Below are 20,507 nucleotides of genomic sequence, written 5' to 3' on the forward strand. Positions count from 1 at the left end.
TGAGATTTGCAATGAATCGAAATATTTCTAGCCTTCATAAGAGCCCCATAATAATACTCAGGTGCTTGAATGTTAATGCAATATGCTTCTGTATTGCACTCCAGGATATAAAATTCGCTGCTCCAAAGTGCTCCCAGATGCAAAATTATCTGCTCCAAAGTGCTCCAAGATGAAAATTTTGCTGCTCCAAAGTGCTCCAAAACGGAAATTTTGCTGCTCCAAAAATTGCTCCAAATCAGAAATCCTCGGTAGCATCACTGTAATTCATTTTCGGTAAAACACCCCCTCCATCAGAATTTCGCTCCCCCCCTTCCCCTGTGGCTACGGGCCTGGCGTACGCTATTCCAAAACTCCCTAATATTAGTAAGTGGGAATACTTTTCGATAACAATTTTGCATTGCGCACTTTGTTCGTCTCTAACACAAAAAAAGAAACAGCATACCATAGGGTAATTACGTCATTAGGTTGTACTAGAGCGAATAAATTATGCTGCAGAGATATGATTATGGCCATATCATGTGAAAGTTATCTGCTAAGTGACAGCGTTTATGGTGAAGCACGTGCATTTTACGATATTTTCACTTAATTAGTGACAATTTTGTGACATAATTAGTGACATCTTGAACTTTCCTGGATTTCATGTGAATATTCTCATCGAGTTGAAGATGTTTGAGCTGTGCCAGGCTTATTCATTCACATCAGTGCAAGCCAGCTCAATGCAATACTGATGGCAGAGGGACAATCATTAAAAAATTGTGACTCTCATAAGACTATTATGAAGCTTTGAAGCAAGTCTAAGCAGCCATTAAACATTATCACAGTTAAAAAAACTAATGCTCAGCAAGAACAGAACACCTTTCGTCATTTCTTATGTTTTACTTCTGTAAGTCATATGTAAGCTTCCTACCTTCATGCTTCTTGATGAATGTAGAGAGAGAGAGAGGAGGAAAGGCAGGGAGGTTAACCAGACGAAAGTCCGGTTTGCTACCCTGCACTGGGGTTGGGGAATAGAGGGTTGAAATAGAGAGAGAGAGAGAAGGAGAGCACTGCACGTGCAAAGGAGTACAATCAGTCACTGAGGCTGGAGCTTCTCTGACCTACATTACATCAGCGCTCTGACATTCCATTGGGGAATCGCGGCATTTGAAAGGGCCATGGGCGAGCTGTGGTGGTTACTGAAGCGCTGAAAACACTGGATCGACAATCTCCAGCAGTTGCAGGGCAGTTCGGGCTGTCGGAGTGTTTAGCTTGCTCAAAAGCATGAATATGGTGTCCAGAGGAGAGCGAAGCATCGCAGCAATGTCCTTGTCTTTCTCGGGCATGTCGTGGGGAACCAGCGCTGTCGTTGACTCGGTCAATGTCTGCTGCGACCATTGGAGTCGCTGTGGATTGTGCTGTGGCTTTGGCTGTTGCTGTGGTTCTGGCTGTGGCTCTGGCTGCAGCTTTGGTAATGCCGGCCATGCTTCAGAGTCCATGTGTTCTTGTGCGGTCTTGTCCTGAGAAATCGACTCGGACGTGTCTGGTCTAGGAAGCAGAGGAGAAGGTGTCACCAGTGAACTGCGATTCACAGAGTTCACAGAGCACCAGAATCAATAGACAATGGCACGCAGATCACCAGATGACTCTATTGCAAATTCTCAAAGGATGTGCTGTTGTTCACGTACTCCGTGCTGTATCATGCTTTGTTTTGAGCTCTTTCATTAGCACGATACACGGCAAACAACTTAATTTATCAGAAACTCAAATGCTGTGTTTTTGACGAAATGGTAGGTGTGGAGTGAACTTGAAACCGCAAGTATTTGCTTTCTAGTCTCGCACAGGCAGTGAAATTGTGGTTGGCTGTAGTTGTAGGTTATGTTGGCTGTAGGTTATGAATGTTTGTGCAGTTGGCAACACTACACTACTGAACTTCATGTGTATATTTGTAAATGCTGCAAGACTTAAAATGAAGGAAGGAAAGAAAGAAATAGATGGGAAGACAGGCAGGTTAGCCAGTTCTTAAAATGGCTAGCCATGCTGTGCAAAGGAAGAGGGTACGAGGAATAAAGGATAATACAAAAGAAACTTTACAGAAAAAGAACAAAACAGGAAAGAAGAGTATGATGCCTCGTAAAGTCTGTCTCTAAGCTCACTTTTGCGTAAGAAGCGCCGAAGCACTTTCAATGCTAACATCAAACGGGAGCAGCAATGAAAAAGCTGTGGAACCTTTTCCCTGAGATAAAAGAAAACGCTTTATCTACACTGCCAGTTTTGTATTATGTACTGAATTAGTTCTTGGTGTTTGAGTGCATTAGGATAGTAAATTTAGAGGTAAAAGATTGTTTCATGCATGGACGTCTAACTGAATTTATGCCGGTTATCTGAATTAGGTAATAGTGTGCTTTACAGCTGTTTAGTGCCGCATGAAATAGTGAGTCACTGCAAAAAATCTGCAGATTTTTTTTTCTTTGCAGATGGTGCTCAAGATGGCACATGCAACGCCATGCAGCTGTGGACACCAGCAGCTTGATAAGAACTCTTGAAGCTCATCTGAATGCTTCACAGAATCTGGGTTGGTAGCAGCAATCTCGTTAGGAGAGAGTGATCAAATAGAATCCATTTCTGAATTGTGCATTGCATACCTGTGTTTAATGAAGCAAGTCATCGATACATTGGAAACATTGAGAGTATCACTATTTTGAGTCCAATTTCACGGTAGCTCTTATCTCAGTCATCCGATACAGTATGCAGAATCTGCACGTGCACTTTGTCACGCCTATAACACTATATTGAATTTAGAGTGGAGTGCCTCGATAATAGACACCTGTAGCGATAATAGACACCTGTATTGACTGTATTGTGAGGGATTCATAGTGTTCCTGGCGAAATGGTCAGTACTTATATAACGGCAGGGCTAAGAAGACAAGGACAAGAAAGTGCACATCACGAGCGCTTGCTCACAACTGAAAGCTTTATTGCTTCAGCAGAAAATATATACCTAAACGTGAACTTCGCCTATTACCCGCCAACTAGCTCGCATTCCCGTTTTGCTTCAAACGGTCAGTATTGTGATGCATTGCCTTAACAATGAAGTGGCATATACATCGATACACATTGAAGCTCACCAGCGCATTGTTATTATGGTGTTTAACTTTATTTTTGTGTTCGGTAGTCACAAAACCTTTCACAAATTTGCGACACAAATGTTAGTCCTGTTGTGAGTCACAACAGGACTAACATAGGATGGGCTGCATGCGCCTTGTGATTTAAGTTATCACGGTTAGGAAAATTTTTACATTCATTTCCACTTGATAGTTATATTAATTGCTTGTCTAGTTTGTGTTGGCTAGGGGAGATTTAAGGTAACAGCAAGCAGTAAGCAGCATAGAAAATTTTCAGTGTGCACGCATTTCATAGTTGGCAGAAGCAGGATGGTGCAGTGCTTACAGGCAGGTGCTATGTGCACCGCTGGTTCAGTCCGAAGTGCTGTGAGGATGACCACATCTAGATGCTGCTTTGGCATAGAGTTTTATATTTAAATGTAAATTAAAAAATCGAGGCTGTCCACTGTGGCAAGCCTCATAAGTACTATATATCTATATTTTGTCCCGTCTAGCGTAGGATTTTAAATAATTTATTTGGGAGAACTTGCACTAAGTTTTGAGGATAAATGAATTATTTTTGTAATAAGAGTTGCCTCCACAAAACAACAAGCAACACTGCACACTAGCTATTGTACCTTGTTCTTTTGCTAGGTGTATAAAAACATGGCAGCAAAACATGGACAAGCAATTGAGCCTCGTCTTTCTGTATTATAATGCTGCGTCTTTCTAGATATTACAAGAATGAAAGTCTGCTGCACACTCATTGTATATCTCACAAGAAATTACTTGGCAGCTTCTTAATTTTGTATTTTCGTGTTTTTTCGGAAAAGTCTGCAGTAGGAGAAGTCAAGTGGGTATTTTGTATGGATGCAGAAAGCTTAATGGACTTCTTTGCTTGATATCTTTTTCAGGAAGACTGTACACTTTTGGCAAAACAGCAACAGTTCTGGCCCACCTGTTTGTCTACAAGACGGTCTCTTCTGCGAACAGCCCTGTGCCTTACAGCATACTATATTGATGATCTTTTACATCTCTCAGTATATAGGATTGTCAGCACTTGGACTGCTGCACTGTGTTATGCATGTTGCTGAGTCCGAACTTTCCAATAACAGTCTGCATTTGAAAATTTTACATATGGCTTGAAAAGATGCTGAATGTAAACTCATTTAATTTACTAAGCATGGTTCTTGACTGTTTTACAACCGTTATTTATGGCATCTTCAATTTTTATTCAGCCACATGGCATGTCCAGTCCTTGGCTCTAATGTGCCAAGTCACCACCAGTACTGACGGGCAATTTTTAATTCAAAGCATGTTATTGCCTAACTCCGAGGTAACTTTCCTGTCACGGTATTCGGATTCATTTTCAATGTGGTAATTCTGCATGAGCCATAAATTGAGCTGTTGAAGGTGATGAGGAACCAATTTTCCGGTCGCATTTGATGGCACTAAGTGGCATCTAAATATTGTAAACATTGGTCTACTACTTATGCATAATAATACGGGTGAATAGGATTGGGAAATAATGCCATGTTCCCAAGCCTATCTTTAAAAATTTGCATTATTTCTGAAAAATATGTGAATAAAGGCGACTGTGTTTACAAACCTTGGCAGGTGGATCTATGGTCGAGACCACAGGTCTTTATACAAAAAATTGAACATGTTTTCATGCCTGAGGGCAAACAAATGCAATATATAAGGAAAATGGTACACCAACATGCCTAAGTGTTGCAAGCCTTTATTACTTATCGAGTTGCCTTCCTGTGTAAAGCAGACACCAAGTTCTCTGTGCATCAGGGGCATAGGCAGAAATTGTTTTCGGGGGGGGGGGGGGGGGGGTCTCCTTGATTTGAAGTGGGAACCGGGCAGGCAGATGCGGCCAATTGTCATTTTGGGCTCTGTATGCCATAGCAAAAAAAAATCGAAGGGGGAGGGGGGGGGCGGGGGAGGCCCGGTGTGCCCCCCTGGCTACGCCACTGCTGTGCATGCCATCTCTTTGGATTGTACTTGCATACTGGCATTGCAAAGTGTATGTGTCGTGCTTTGTGATGAATTTTTGAACTATACTTCCATATTATTTTGCTGCTGTGAATTAGTGCTCAAGTTGCATTGTGTATGTTGTTTCATCTGTCCAATAATGAGCATGGGTTCTGTGGTAGATGAAAATTTATAATTTACATTGACATTGTGGATGTTATTGTTTTGATTCCAATAAAGTACTGCAACCAGCATTTATTGTATCATTTGAAGTTTTAAGAATTTGTAATGCATTCAAACAAAAAAGTCCTTGTACATGTAAAAGAAATTGTTCAGGCTCTGACATATAGGTCGTGGTTCTCAGCCATGGATGTTTTGGAGACCCCTTGTGGACCGGTTGAAGTGATGAGGGACCCTTTGCAGTGAGAGGTAAGGGGGAGGGGGGGAGGGCTTATATATTAGCACAACGTGCAACGTGAAATAGGTGCCTTGCATTTCTCCGTGGCAAAGAATGGTCAAACTAAAGTGCCACGCCAATTCAATGTCAACACTAAGTTCTGCGATCTGCCGCCACATTTCAGCTGTTTCTCGCTACGCTTTCTCTTCAAATATGCAAGCCTGGAAAAGCACATGTGGTAGAAAATTGCAGTAAAAGCTTTACAGCAATCTCATGGAAAGCATAAGTCAGCTGCATAACCGTTATGCGGTGAAACAAAAAAAAAACAGGGGGGGCCGCTGTCATTGGGCATAATGTTTCTTCAAAAAAGGCGTATTTTGTTTTTTGTTCGAAGATGCGTTTCGCGGACCCCCAGAAATGGCTTCGCTGACCCCCCCCCCCCGCCTTGAGAACCACTGCATGCTACAGATAATGCTTGCGTTCTACCATATAGGTTGAACCGATGATTCTTGCAAAACATCGTGCAAATAAGCGACAGACAGTAAACGGAAAAAGATCAACTGTGATCAAACATTGATGGGTTGATCATTTATCATGGTCGCATAATTTGTATAGTAGATTTGGACATCAACTAAAGGTACACGAGGTAGTAGGAGTGCACATGGCACCCAATTTTTTCAGTTTTTATTTACCTGCTGCACTCATGTTCGTCCTATGTGTAATCCTGAATCACGAAAAAGTCAAGTTGTGCCCTGCCGTGACAAAAATATCCTACCAATTAAAATGAAACCTTACTTTCTGAAGAACAGCTGTTTCACTGAGGCATACAATAATTCCATTTTTTTTAATAGGTACTGCACAATCTCTTCAGGAGTAGCGCCAACTACACGCGGACGTTCGCAGTACAGAAGCGCAACAGTATTCTTTTCTATTTTAAGGGAGACATGTCACTCGCGAATTAATGGACATCGTGCTTAACCTTTGTGGACGCCTTCGACATACATTTTAACGGCGGCGTGATACGGAAGAGTAAAGGTCATTTAGTAAAGGGTAGCTAGTCTCCGAGTATAAAAGCATTTAAATACTGACTATGACTAATTCAGAAGCACTCTATGTCGTGCCTCAGCGCGCGTAAGTGCTCATCACGCAAATATTCGTCTAACTGCTCAGAGGTGCCGCTGACCCTGCGTGCAGCTCGTAACAGCACCTACACGCGCAATAAATGCATATGCTTGTATAGGTGCACGCTAAAATGCCCTTGGAACTCCGACATCGACGTATGTAACAAAAATATGCGACATATGATGGTCTTTGAACAGCTGAGAATGCAATGCAGACACTTGCAGCTCGCGGCAAAAATAACCAAAACTGCTCCAACAGCACACGCTCGTAGAATATACATACGTGAGTTTCGCTACCTAAAGGTACTTGTCACGCCGGTATGAGCAAATTTTTGGGCGAGCGAGACATCCACGATGTATGGTGAACACACAAAAAACACACGTTTACCATTTCTCTTGCGGCACGACAAACGACGGACGGAAGTCGGAGCTGAAGGTGCTAACGGTGGCTTTCGGGAGTTCATGGCGCCGCGCTATTTACTAACCTAATCCACGCGCAAACACACGCCGGTGATGCAAAAAAAAAAAAGAATTACGTAGCAAGCTCCGCCCTCTCGTTGCAAACCAGTTTGTAAATATATAAGGCCGTGAAAAGTCAACGCAGTATGCGGTGGCGCTGTGGCGTAGTGGTTAAAGTGTCTGCTTTCGGTGCTTGTGGTCATGAGTTCGAGTCCTGTGTGATGTGCGATTTGTATTTGTTGTCATACGTCCGTGTTCACATTGATGTCCATTTTCTAATTATCCCTAGAGACAAGTATTACAGATACTATTCCGAGTGCCGAAATTTCTTTTTTTCGCAGCCGTTCTAGGGCCGCTTATTGACATGATAATAATATCTGGGGTTTAACGTCCCAAAACCACCATATGATTATGAGAGACGCCGTAGTGGAGGGCTGCGGAAATTTCGACCACCTGGGGTTTTTTAACGTGCACCTAAATCTAAGTACACGGGCCTCAAACATTTTCGCATGACGCCACACGTAAGCGCTGCAGGCCGCACCTAGCCAGGAAAAATATAAACTAAATTTCTGCAAAAGTGGCGTCAAGGCTCTGGAAGCCGCCTACGGAGTCGCATAATGAATTTACTAGCAGCGGCCGTAATTTGAATGGATTTCCTGCCTGCAGGCGTGGATTCCAGCGAGTATTTGACTTCATCGCACCTGCGTTCACATCTCTCTCTAAGAGAGCAGGAAGGCTCTGTTTTAAAGAGGATTTTAGTCTGTCCGGTATTTCGGTAAAGCGAAGACGTAGCACATTATCGGATAGCGTGTGCCGTAACTGCCGCCACGTCAGGTTGCGCCAACTATGGAGGATAAAAACAACAAACACATAATGTATGACCTCCGAGATTCCGGGATTGTCACTCGCTAAGCCTACATCATTGATTATTTGAGTATGGCTCTCGAAAACAGTGCCGAATCGACACGAATACCTGCCTGTTGAAGCTTAACGACGTGAACCTAAAGCAAATAAAAGCATCAGTTCGGAGATAACGAGCGACAGAGCGCGCGACGGCCACTTGATAGATTCGAGATGGACGGCAATCGCTTTCGGCGGCGCGGCCATGTTTACCGGGCGTACGTATGCGCAGTTCACACCCGGTATTCTGGTGCAAAGCATTTTGCGTAAAGCGGTGTGCCGGACAGACTAAAATCCTCTAATGTATGCGTTTTCGTTGCGAGCGCTCTACGTGTTTTGGTTGCGTGAATGTGTGCGCGTATGAATGTGCCTATTTCTGTGCTCGATTAATTTTATTTCAAAGCTGTTTCAACGTGATAGCTTTACTCCCTCGGAGGAGTGCTTTCACTCTATCGCAGATAGAGTACTGTACTCTATGAGGAGGCGTTGAATCACTCCCTGTCTAGAGGGTGTTGTTTCACCCCGGAAAAGGGAGTGCCCAGCGGGACAAGCCGAAACTCTCACAAAGGGCGTCGGGGCTCTCCCTTTGTTCTAAGAGTGCAGGTGCAGCGGCCACCCTATCCGTGCTTGACACGCCACGCGGTGGATCCTCTGCTCCTGAAGAGTGAACACGAGATGTTTACGAACTGCACATACATTTAGCGATAATGAAAGCAGTAATACCGCATGCGCGGTATTTGCGGCGGTTTTCAAAGGACCACCGCGTGCAGACGCGTCAGCGCTGCCACTTAGTCAACATTTCAACAGGGCAGCGACGTCAGCGTGATTGTCGCGCTGTCTTTTTGCGAACTGAACATCGTCCCTCCCACCATTCCTCTGATGCTTACGGGTCGCTGTGCTCCTCATGCATGCAGCCTCATCAGTGGTGTCCACAACGGCCTCCATGGCATGGGTGGGAACATCAGCCAGCTGGAAAGTGTCATAAGCGCGTTCGTTCACAACGTGGCTATACGTTACACTGGCTATGTTGCAACTTTTCGTACTCCAGAGCTGCGGAAATATTCTGCAGCTATAGATTGCCTAATGATCCTATATATTACCATGCTTGTGCATTTGCCTTACGGCATTTCAAATCTGTGATGATCAATTATTCGCCTTTTCCCGAAAGGGCAGCCAACTGGATTCTAGTTGATTAACCTACCTGCTTTTCCATTCTCTCTCTCTCTCTCTCTGCTACGCTATATTCATGCTCACCAACAGTGTCTCGTTCCGCTAAAGGTACCACTTACCGATAATGGCCAACTCTATGTTGGCACCATTCAGGAAGCCATGGTATTACGGCGGCAGTGTGCTTACCTCTTGGTGGGGGAGGTCAGTGACGCCTCTGAGGCGTAAGGTGCCTGTAAGCTGGAGCACTCGGCCCCGGAAGCCAGGTACTCGACACCCTCCAGTGCTTCTGAAAAGTTACACCAGTGTTGAAGGACAAATCACCCAGACCATTCGACGGTCGTTCACCTTTGCACTTCCGCGATAGCGGCAGCATGATGGCGGCAGCATCGTCGCGCTGTCTTTTTGCCAACTAAACATCGCCCCTCCCACAGGCATGTTCGTGGGCGTTTTTCCTCTTTCGGGCAAGTTTTTTCGTTCCACCTGAAGCACGGGAAATTCCACTATCGAAGTCAACAAGGGCGCACACGCAGCACTCTCCTGCAGCTCGTTTCGCTTCTCTCGAATATTACAAATAAATAAATGGACAGGTTACTGCTGCTTACATTACACGTCTTAAGATTTTTCTGCAGTAACGAATCGGTAGAAAAAATGTCTCCTCAAATAAGTAAATATTAACATTTCTCGTCGCAAATGCCACCAGGCGCGCTTGCTTCGTGGCTGTGAGTGGTAGGACCTGAGCGCGGTGAAACTGAATGCGAGACATTGTAGCCAAGTCATGATATAACCTTTAGTTCTTCGTGCGTGTGTGCAGTCTGTGCCATAGAGTTTCATACTATAGTACCTAGAGGGGAATCTGGCGGTAGTGTCTACAAGGTAAATGTAAATGGTAGCGAAGCTTCCATAGAAGCCCATACGTTCAGAAAATGGCTGCTCATCGGCTGCTCATGGGGCTTAGCGCCATCTGTGTGAGGAGGGAACACTTCCGGCGGAACAAAAAAATAAAGCGGATGTGACGCAGTATCCGGTAAAAAAGTTACGTCATTTTGTTGGCAGTAGCGCGAAATTTGACCTCAAAATATTTTTCTTAGGCCCCTGATCGCTAAGGACTCGCGCTACGGCGAGCCAGCAAGCCCTTGGCGAATGCGCTTGAAGGCAACGCTAGCTAAACTAATATCGACCCGTGACTAAACAGCGGTGTTTAAGTGTACCGTCGTGCAATTCGCCTTGGTTTTACCAGGAAACCTTATTCTCTGAGCTTTTATTCTGCGTTCGTGTCATCTTCCACAGCGTGAATAAAGTAGGCAACAGCGTACCTCTCGCGTTGCTTATTTGCTTCGCACATGAGCGGGGGACTTAAAGAGCGCATTGCATGTGTGCTTCAGTTCTAACGAGAAGAAATGACGCCTGGTCACGTCAAAATAATGATATTTCAGTTTTATTGAATGATCACAATAACGCAATTTAACACATCCTACACAATGAGCAACAAATGTCATAATAAGTACAAAAAGTGCGTACACTACGTGCACTATGTTTTGCCTCTTGTTCCGATAAATTAACTTACGTGTAACGTATCAAGACATGCGAATTGTAGCGCGACAAATAACTTAGCGATCTGCTCACCGATAGCAGGGAATAAAGTAGGCACTGCGTGTTCACGAAGGAAACCGGGCAGCAGGAATACTGATCCATGAAAATCCAGCAAGCACACTACTCCGAACCGTTGCCCCGGTGTCTTATCTAGAAGAGAGGGCTCGCCAGGCGTACGCGTGTTGCTGTTGCATCCTTGGAACACCACATCTTTTCCGCGAGTACCGAGGAAAGCGTTCGGCGTGAAATGTTAGCCGCCTCGATCATGCCGTTGTCCGTTGAACACCGTAGCCAACTCGTTCACCAACGATGAAACGCACCTCGCAACTTCGCGCACACCAAAATCAAATTCTCACCACAATAATTGACAGAACGCATGCAAGTGCGAAATACCAGAACATCTGAGGGGGCGTGTCGCCGCAGACGAACTTACGAGCGCACCTTTCCATGCACCGCAAGGGCTGCACTGAATGACAATGACGTGCGCCTCTCTTTAGGGGGCGCTAAGAAAAAGGTTTTCCGTAAGAATTAAACACTGTCGTACATTCTTGGCACATTGCGCCTACATAATATTGTTCGGGAAATAAATGTAATTTGTAAAACAAAAAGATTGCCTTACGTTTGAATAAAACTTGGTTTTTCGCTATTAGTGTTTGTTCCCTCCAAACATAGTCGCGCTTCAATCGCAGCACCCATAACTACCCTTGCTGGTGTCGTTGGCAATAGGTTCTGAACCGTTTTTCGGCCGAAGCTTCGCGACCTATTTGAATCGACCTTGGTGTCTATGCGGGCTCCTTGAGCGGCGCTTCCACCACCATGGGAATGATGGGAAGTACAGGCTTCGGATCTGCTTCGGACGGATTAGGTTCTTGAGATTCGCGGCGCCTGTTTGCCAAGTGTAATAATAATATCTGGGGTTTAACGTCCCAAAACCACCATATGATTATGAGAGACGCCGTAGTGGAGGGCTCCGGAAATTTCGACCACCTGGGGTTCTTTAACGTGCACCTAAATCTAAGTACACGGGCCTCGAACATTTTCGCCTCCATCGAAAATGCAGCCGCCGCGGCCGGGATTCGATCCCGCGACCTTCGGGTCAGCAGTCGAGTGCCATAACCACTAGACCGCCGTGGCGGGGCTTTGCCAAGTGTAAAACAAAGTGATAAAGTCTGTAGACAGTTCGCTAGCTAACGCTATCCAATTCGAAGCCTGTACTTACCATCATCCTCATGACGGTTGAACGATCGCAGCGTCATTTTCCTCTCCAGGTTATTTTATGAAACTCTGTGGTCTGTGCGATAAGGCAGATAGATGAATCGTGCCGCTCGCTGGCGCTGCGACGTGAGCACTGCTCCTCGGCAAGAGCAAACCTGTCGGGCGGACCCGATTTTCGCCGCGGGCGTTTGTAAAACAAACTGACTGACGCGCTAATTCGGGTACAAACTCGTTGATTCTGAAAAGGCCCCAGTTGAACTCGGGACTGTCATAGAATCCGTGTGCCTGTCAAGCGTTTCATGTGGTAGAGGCTAAGCAGCAGCTTCTTTGCTTGTAAAAATATTTGGTCAGCTTGCAATTCTCGAGCAAGGCTGGAGCCATCGGAGGAGCTTCTGATCACCTAGCTTCTTCCAGCTTTTGACGTCGCACGTCTACTCAGTCTGCTCGGTCTGCTTCGGAGTGAAGACAGCGCCAGTTCGGTCTCAGTTTTGGTGTTAGTAATTAGGAGGGTCTTAATCAACACCATCTTGAATAGTGATGTCTTAATTGGTAGCAGTTTATTTAGCACGACATCAATTAATCGAGTTTCAATTACCAAGGTCGTAATTAGTCTAGAGCTAATTGCATAATCCTAACTAGCACCCCTTAATTAGCATGGTCTTCGTGCGTAAGGCCCTAGTTAGCTTGGCTTTATCAGCTCGCTCCTAATTAGTGTCATGTTAATTAGGTGGTCTTAATTAGCTCAGTCTTAGCCTTACATGGCTTCATTAGCATGGTCTTAGTAAGATGTGGCTTAATTAGCTCGGTCTTAGCATGACTTGGTTTAGTTAGTTTTGTCATAGTAACTGGGTATACCGCCCAGACAATCAGCTAATCAGCCGGGCGCACGCTCGGGGTGCGAGCAGGTGATGAAGAAAACGGAGGGGGCACGCAGGCGGAGCTAATCTCAGAGGCCACGGTGCTGATTATTCTAAAGTATACTTAGTGCAGACATGAAATGCTTCAAAAAGAACTTAAACAGCCCGTACCTCTTAAAAATATTGTTAGTAAAAGCTTCTGACACATCTCTTGCATGGGTGCACATCTGCACTCAGTGGAACGACAAACAAATGAAAGAAGATGCCTCTGGTTTGAAGACACCACCCAACTTTGTCAAGCGCCCTTGACGTGACTCCGCCTTTCACAGTAACCAATGGAACGCAGCGCGCAGTGAGGAATGGATTTGACCGTTTCGTACTGTTAGCTTGTTCAAAAAGGGGTGACGCCAGAGCTCGAAAAGATTCCGAGTTTCACCCAAGGAGGTTTAAAATTTTGTTGCGCCAAACTTGGGCCATTTTGCATAGCACCCCTGTTCGCCGCTATCAGTTTTTAGCGTGAATCGCTTGTACCTTGACTTTTTGTTTCTCAGACACAAGTTCGCCCAAATAAAGGGCTGTCTTGCTGCAGTCTTCTACCCCGTCAGAACCACGTGACAATATTTACAGTTACTTTTGCTGTCTTAAAATTGATTCTGTTACGTGGTCCTCCTTTAAACGAAATGCGGACAACGGGACAGACCAGATCAACAAGCTCGATTCCCGTTATCGTAATGAAGGATGGAAAGAACTTTCATTTGCAAGAGGGAAGATGAACAGGACTTTTGAGGCCGACATTCCTTGCCTTCAGCTCTGCGCTGCTACCGTATGTCGAAGGCACCCGCGATGCGTATTCTCTACTTGGCGTTGTCCTTTCCTTGATAGCCGTGCGAGATGACGGCCGCGCTCCTATTTTATGCCTTTACAGCGGAATGGTTGTGACGGTTGCACCCTTTGCGCCTTCTTTCCAGCCCTTTTCTCCTTTCGTCGGCACGCGTCTTAAAATGCGCTATTCCTTCGCGGCTGTGATAGCGGGCGTCATCTGTCTCGAAGCACTATAACTACGGCCAGGCGAGACTTGAAGGTAAACTGTTGAGGCTCGCGAAGTTTTGTCCTCAATCGTTTTTCCTCTTGCTTATCCATCTGACGTCTTGTCACTCGAGGCGATACTCGCTGCCTGACGCTGTTTATGGAAATTTGTCGCTTTGAAAAATAGACCGTGTACTGGTCTTGCGCAGTGCGCGTCTTTGAACGGCGCGCAGAATAAGCCCGGTGCGCCTTTAACAGATCTCTCTTCGAGCTTATAATGGCACAGATATTGTGGGAGTTTGTGGGCTGAATAAAGAGCAGCTAGCAAATCGGTCAGCGGCCAAGCGCAGCGAACGCGAGCAAGAACTTGGGCGTGTTGTGCTAGCGCCCGTATTTGTCACCGGCGGAACAGAAGCCATCATGGCGATCTATGGCACAGGCAGTAGTGGTGGATCGTAGTGAGGCTTCAATCCGTCCACCTGGAGAGTTTTGCGCCTGAGGTGCCGTTGATCCGTATACGTGGCAGAATAGGCTCAGTAATGGCAGGTTCACAGCGAGCACGGATCCGGAAAGCGGACACCGCTTCCCGGGACTGCGCCCGGACCGATTTTATCCGCGGGGAAAAGTTGGTCGCTTTGACCGCGGCCAGTCAGGGCCGAGACGTGCGCGTAGTTCCGCAAGATGGCGACACATCCACCGTCCATTGGTGAATTGTCCCGCCTGTGTGGTGGAGGGTGCAGAAGGCAACGCGGTCGGTTTCAACAGCCGCGCGCCCTTGCCACCCTTGCTGCCTCTCCGCTTTGAAAATATGCTTCGCCGCTTGCTTCGCCGCGTTCCGTGTGAACGTGCCTAAACGTGGTTGACCGGTGACGTATAGGCTCCACAAGCATCGCTTAGTGGCGCTGCTGCTTTTGACAGGCAGCGCCATCTCTGGCATAAAAATACAAACTGGGTGCAGGCAACGTGCGTTTTTCCTTCTCTCCAACGCGCTGCCGCTCCTTCCGTGCACGTGCAGAGCTCTCGCGGTGCAGTTGCGGCGCCTCCACAATGTACCTCTCGCAGTGCGGCTTCAAAAGGATCTTCAAGCTTGACTGGCACTTCCGAAAAGAGAACTTGATAAAAGGAGAAAGCCTCGTCGATCACGTTTACGGTGAAGAGCAGACGACCGATGACAGCGACGCCCGACGCAAAGCGAAATGCATTTCCCAAGTCGCGATTACACCGTTAGGACGTATACCTCGGGGTAAGTCTCAGTCTGTCATGTTAAAGATGAATAATGGTCCACATGCTCTCTGAAATGAAGCCGTACACGCTATCCATGTTCTGTGGTGTGGACTACGAATCATATGATTGTTGTTTTGATATGGCATGCTTACAGTAGCAGCCGTGTACTTTCGTGAACAAACGTTTCCAGCGTGCGAAAAAAAGAAATTATACAGCCATGGCACTGTTTCCTGAGAAGGTTAGAGTCAAGTCCTCCGTGCCGCTGGAGAATCACCCGCCGATTAAGACGCGGGGCAGCTAGTTGAGCTTTAACCACTGTGAAGCAAGATGAACTGCTCGCCTCGTTTTTTCGGCTCTCGCGTCATGCTTGCACTCTCTTTTCATGAGGATATCGACTTGACAGACGTATAAATTACACCATCTCCCGCTAAAGGGGACCATGAGGCGATGCGAAGCCGGAGCACTTGCACGATCGCGTTCCGTTGGCGTTCGTTGGGCATGCTACCGACCTCGCGTCGTGGAACGCGAAGAGGGACGCTACGCGCGTCGTATCTTCCATCTAGCCTGGCCGTTAATTCTCACAGGGCGAGCGGGGAACGCGGTCGACAGGCGGGCGAGAGGGGGGCAGCGTAAAAGAGGAGAGAGAAGGGGAGGGGACGCGCATGCGCTCGAGCTCATCGCGGCGTTGCGCAGGAGAGAATTTCGGCATGTCTAGCCCGCGTTTCAGAGGAAGAGTGGAAAGGGGGAGGGGAGAGGGGTATGGGAGAGGGAAAGTGGAGAGGGGAAGGGGAGAGGTAAAGTGGAGAGGAAAGTGAAGAGGGAAAGGGCAGAGGGAAAGTGGAGAGGGAAGGTGGAGAGGGTGAGTGGAGAGGGTATGCGCATGCGCAGTAAGGGTAGTCACGCCGCACACCACCACCACCGGATTGAGCTCGGCCTTAAGATACTTCGCATCTAAAAAGACGCCAGGCCTGCGCTGAAACCGCAGCACAGTCACAGCGAAAGCTGGAAGAGCGGCGTTTCTAGAGCCCGTTAAGCTCTCTTGGGGCTACAATACAAGTACACTAGAAAGGTACCCACTACGCCATAAATCACAATTTTTGTGAAGTTGGGAAGCACCTACTAAGCCATTATTCGTCATTCTGCGGAGAAGCGAGGCACCAGCTACACGTCTGTAAGGCATTATGTGCACTTTGTTGACGCTACGACTGATGACGATGAAGAATTAAAGGCCAACTCCGGCGATTTTCGGCCATGTCAAAGTAATGGTGCTTTTATATTCCTGAGACGTTCCTGTCACGGGTCCGATAGCAGAAACACTCGGCAAATTGGAGAATAATTTTAAATAAGCAAAAAAGCGCAACACCGGCCGAAACCGAAACCCAACCGAGCATACTATCTTCGCGTGACGTATAAGTGGTTACAAAACCGGAAATCATGCAAGGCATGCCGGTCCCCCCAGCGCGTAGTATGAAAGCTGCGAATGCGGCGAAGAGCAGACGCTCATTTGAAAAGTGACTCCGTCGGAAATCTTGTGTGTGACTGACCGTGTCACGTGCACAAGCTGAGCTGTCGGAAAATGACAGCTGCGATTCCGACGCATTTGGAGGCCAACTGTAATGGCCATTCCTCTTCGATGAAGTGGAATTCACCTGTTTAGCTCTTTGCTTGCCTGGTTACACGTTCCACCGCCAGATGGCACCACCTGTCCAGGGAGCTCAAGTTTGTGGGGCCGTGATCGGGTAAAATACTATCGCTGAGAAGTTCGCGGACTAACTAAAGCTTCTTAATATTGCTATGGGAAGAGTGTATAAGTTTGGCAATAGCGGCGTTCGACATCGCGTTGGTACGGCCGAACGAATGTAATATAAGCCAAGTATGAGCCACCTTTCGCACCATTAGGTTACGTTGTTTCGCACGATGCGAGCTCACCGTACACCGATATAGGCCCGGTCACGGTGCACCCTGTATATGCTACGGGAAGTGTTTCCGTGGTGTTCACGCATGTGCATTCTTTAGCCGGTACGGTATTACCGTACTTTCAGTGCGGTAAACCGGCATTGCTAGCTAAAACACTAATATAGAGACGCAGGGTAATCGTTAGGTGCAAGTGTTTCGTGACTGCCAACGGGGAATCGTGTGCAGCCCACAACGCGACACCACTTGCCACCCATCGCACGCATTACCACAAGGAACTGAAATTCACACGCCCAGCCAACGAAGCGTTCGCCAAACACTCGCGATTGTTGCCTTGCGGATAGCAGACGCTCTAGGGGCCCCTCGGTTCCGTCACTTCCGCTTAACAAAAATGATGTCACGCACCCAATGTTGCCAATAATTTTGGGAAGCGAGGTGGGGAGAGTCGGGGCAATCAATAAAATTCATTTGCAATGAATCTGCGTATGTCTCCAGCTTGTAATTTGGCATATATAACGGGAACGTGAAAAGGAACGTACCCAGCGAATTTTATTGAGATCCGTGGACCTCGCAAAATCGCCGGAGTTGGCCTTTAAGGCTCAGCCCTTTGTAATGGGTTGGAATCTTTAAACGGCCCACCAGTTATGTAATTTGCAATGGGTGACGCCCGGTCGTTATTTCCCTCTCACGTCATGCTGTATAACATAGGCTGACGTGGGAGAGAGGGGGAGGGGGCGAAGAACTTTACTGAGACCCCAAGGAAATGGATCATGCGCTTATGGGCTTCCTTGGCAACCAATACAAGTGCACTTGCGAGGAAACCACTACGCTATAAATCAGTGTAATTTTACTGAGACCCCGAGGAAGTGGATCATGCGCTTATGGGCTTCCTTGGCAACCAATACAAGTGCACTTGCGAGGAACCCACTACGCTAAGAAAAAGATACCCCGCTGGGAATCGAACCCACGACGTTGCGGCCGCGACGGCAAGCGCCCGACGCACTACCGACTAAGCTAACTGGGGAGATGCTAGACACGGCGCGAACGCGCCTTGTATCTTTCACACATTCTTTTTCGCGGCGGGCGGAGCGGGGCGGTGGCGCCGTCTGTGAGATGTGAAAAGAAGTAATGCTTCACGCTCGACACTTACTAGCGCTTACTCCGAGATTGCACGCGATATCGGAGGTCATGGTTAAAGCATCTCGATACCAGAGCGGTAGACTGGCCGCGCTGGCGTCGCCGAGGCACCCTTGACGCAGTTACGTTCTTTGCCTTTGGCTTCGTGTTAGCGTGCGTCGGCTCATCGGAGTAGTGCAGCTCCCACGTGCACCAACGGGATTTCTCCGCCGCCGACTGCTTCAATTGCGAGAGCACCGACTAACAAAACTGCTGCAATATGCGTTGCAGAAAAGACGCGAGTTCGACGGGCGAATGTCGTGCCTTGGTGGGGCGAGAGCAGCGCCTGCGAGACAGAGGCCAGCGGGACGCACGCGTTTGCGGCTCAGGCTACGAACCTGTACCTCCCGTGTTGCTGAAGCGCAGTGTGTGTAATGCATGCATGAGCACAGGCGTCCGCTACCCTTCACTAGAAAGCGCACACCGTTCCGTTTCTCTCCTCAATTGACGACGCTTTGAAGAAGTGCATACCGGGTACCAGTGTTGATTATGAACTTGTTGATATCATCCTTATGCAGGATTCACGATTCGCTGTGTCCAAATAGATGTTCACACCTTCAGCTACCGTGCGCAACGGTTTAATCATGATCATGGGCGTTAGTCGTCGCGATATAGACATGCTGTCAACATGGGTGCATCCACGTCAAACGGTGCTATAAGTGCCAAACACGAATAGACATTGTACAAGCTCTCATATATCACTACACAATAAGCAGTACTTCTGTGAAGACACGTGTCACTTTCGTGTTATACCGATTCCTATGACAGAGGGATCAGCCATGTTTTTTTCGTCATTCTACGGAGAGCGTCGGTACCTGCTATACGCATGTAAGTCATTATGCGCCCTTTGTTGATGCTGTGCCTGATGACGATGAAGAATTATGGCAGAGTCCTTTGTAATGGGTTGGAAGCATTCAACAACCTACTCGTTGCGCAATTCGCATTGTGTGCGCCTGGTTACAGAATTCGCGTTGTGCGACGCTTGGTGCTTATTTTCCTCTTCTACCACGCTATATTGCATATGCTAAAGTGGTTCGTTCCCGAAATGAAGCCTGTATAGGACATTTTTGCGAAGTAGTTTCAAGCACCGGCATGGCTCAGAGGTTGAATACTGGGCTCCCACGCTGAGGGCCCAGGTTCGAACCTTGTTCCATCCTGGAATTTTTTTTCTTATTTCGTCTTTTTTCTTATTTTGAGCGATACTGGCTACGGACACCGGCGGCGGCGGCGGCGGCGGCGGCGGCGGACAACTATGGCGCCAAAAACGGCCGGTGAAATGATCTCATAACAGCTTTCGCTGTAAAACGCCAGGCCTGCGCGGAAAGCGCAGCACAGTCACAGCGAAAGCTGGAAGAGCGGCACTTCTAGAGAGCGTTATAAACTCTCTTGTGGCTACTAGTACAAGTACATTAGCAACGTACCCACTATGCCACAAATCATAATTTTTGTGAAATTAGGAAGAACCCACCACGACATTACTCGTCATTCTGCGGAGAAGCGAGGAAGCATCTGTAAGGCATTTTGTGCACTTTGTTGATGCCACGGTTGATGACGATGAAGAATTATGGCTGGGAATGGGTCGGAAGGTTTAAACGACCCACTAGTTACGACGCCCGGTCGTTATTTACCTCTCCCACCAAGCTTTATAACATACGCTAACGTGAGAAAGAGATAGAGGGAGGCAATTAACTTTATTGGGACCCTGAGGAAATGGATCATGGGAACCTTATGGGCTTCCTTGGCAACCGATAGAAGTGCACTTGCTAGGAACCCACTACGCTATAAATCATCGTAATTTTTTTGAAGTAAGGAAGCAGCCACTATGCAATTTTTCGTAATTCTGTGGAGAACCGTGGTATCCGCTAAACACCTGTGAGGTATTATGTGCACTTAGTTGATGCTGTGGCTGATCACGATGAAGAATTATGGCAGAGCCCTTTGTAATGGGTTGGAAGCATTCAACAACCCACTCCTTGCGCCTTTCGCATTGTGTGACGCTTGGTTAGAGAATTTGCGTTGTGTGACGCCTAGTTGTTATTTTACTCTTCTACCAAGCTACAATACATATGTTAATGTGGTTCCTTCCCGACATGAAGCCTGTATAGGGTCATTTTGCAAAGCAGTTTTAAGCACCGACATGGCCTGAGGTAAAACACTGGGCTCCCACGCAGACGACCCAGGTTCGAACCTCGTTCCATCCCGGATATTTTTTCTTATTGATTTTTTTCTTGTTTCGAACGATAGTGGTTAAGGACACCGGCGGTGGCGGCGGCGGACAACTACGGCGCCAAAAACGGCCCTTGTTGTGATCTCATAACAGCTTTCGCTGTAATACCTGCTGCTTGAACGCGGCTAGAAAATCGCACAAAGTCTGAAGGAGGTTACTCCCAGGTTGCAG

Source organism: Rhipicephalus sanguineus, chromosome 3 (genome assembly GCF_013339695.2).
Source record: "Rhipicephalus sanguineus isolate Rsan-2018 chromosome 3, BIME_Rsan_1.4, whole genome shotgun sequence".
NCBI classification, from domain to species: Eukaryota; Metazoa; Arthropoda; class Arachnida; order Ixodida; family Ixodidae; genus Rhipicephalus; species Rhipicephalus sanguineus.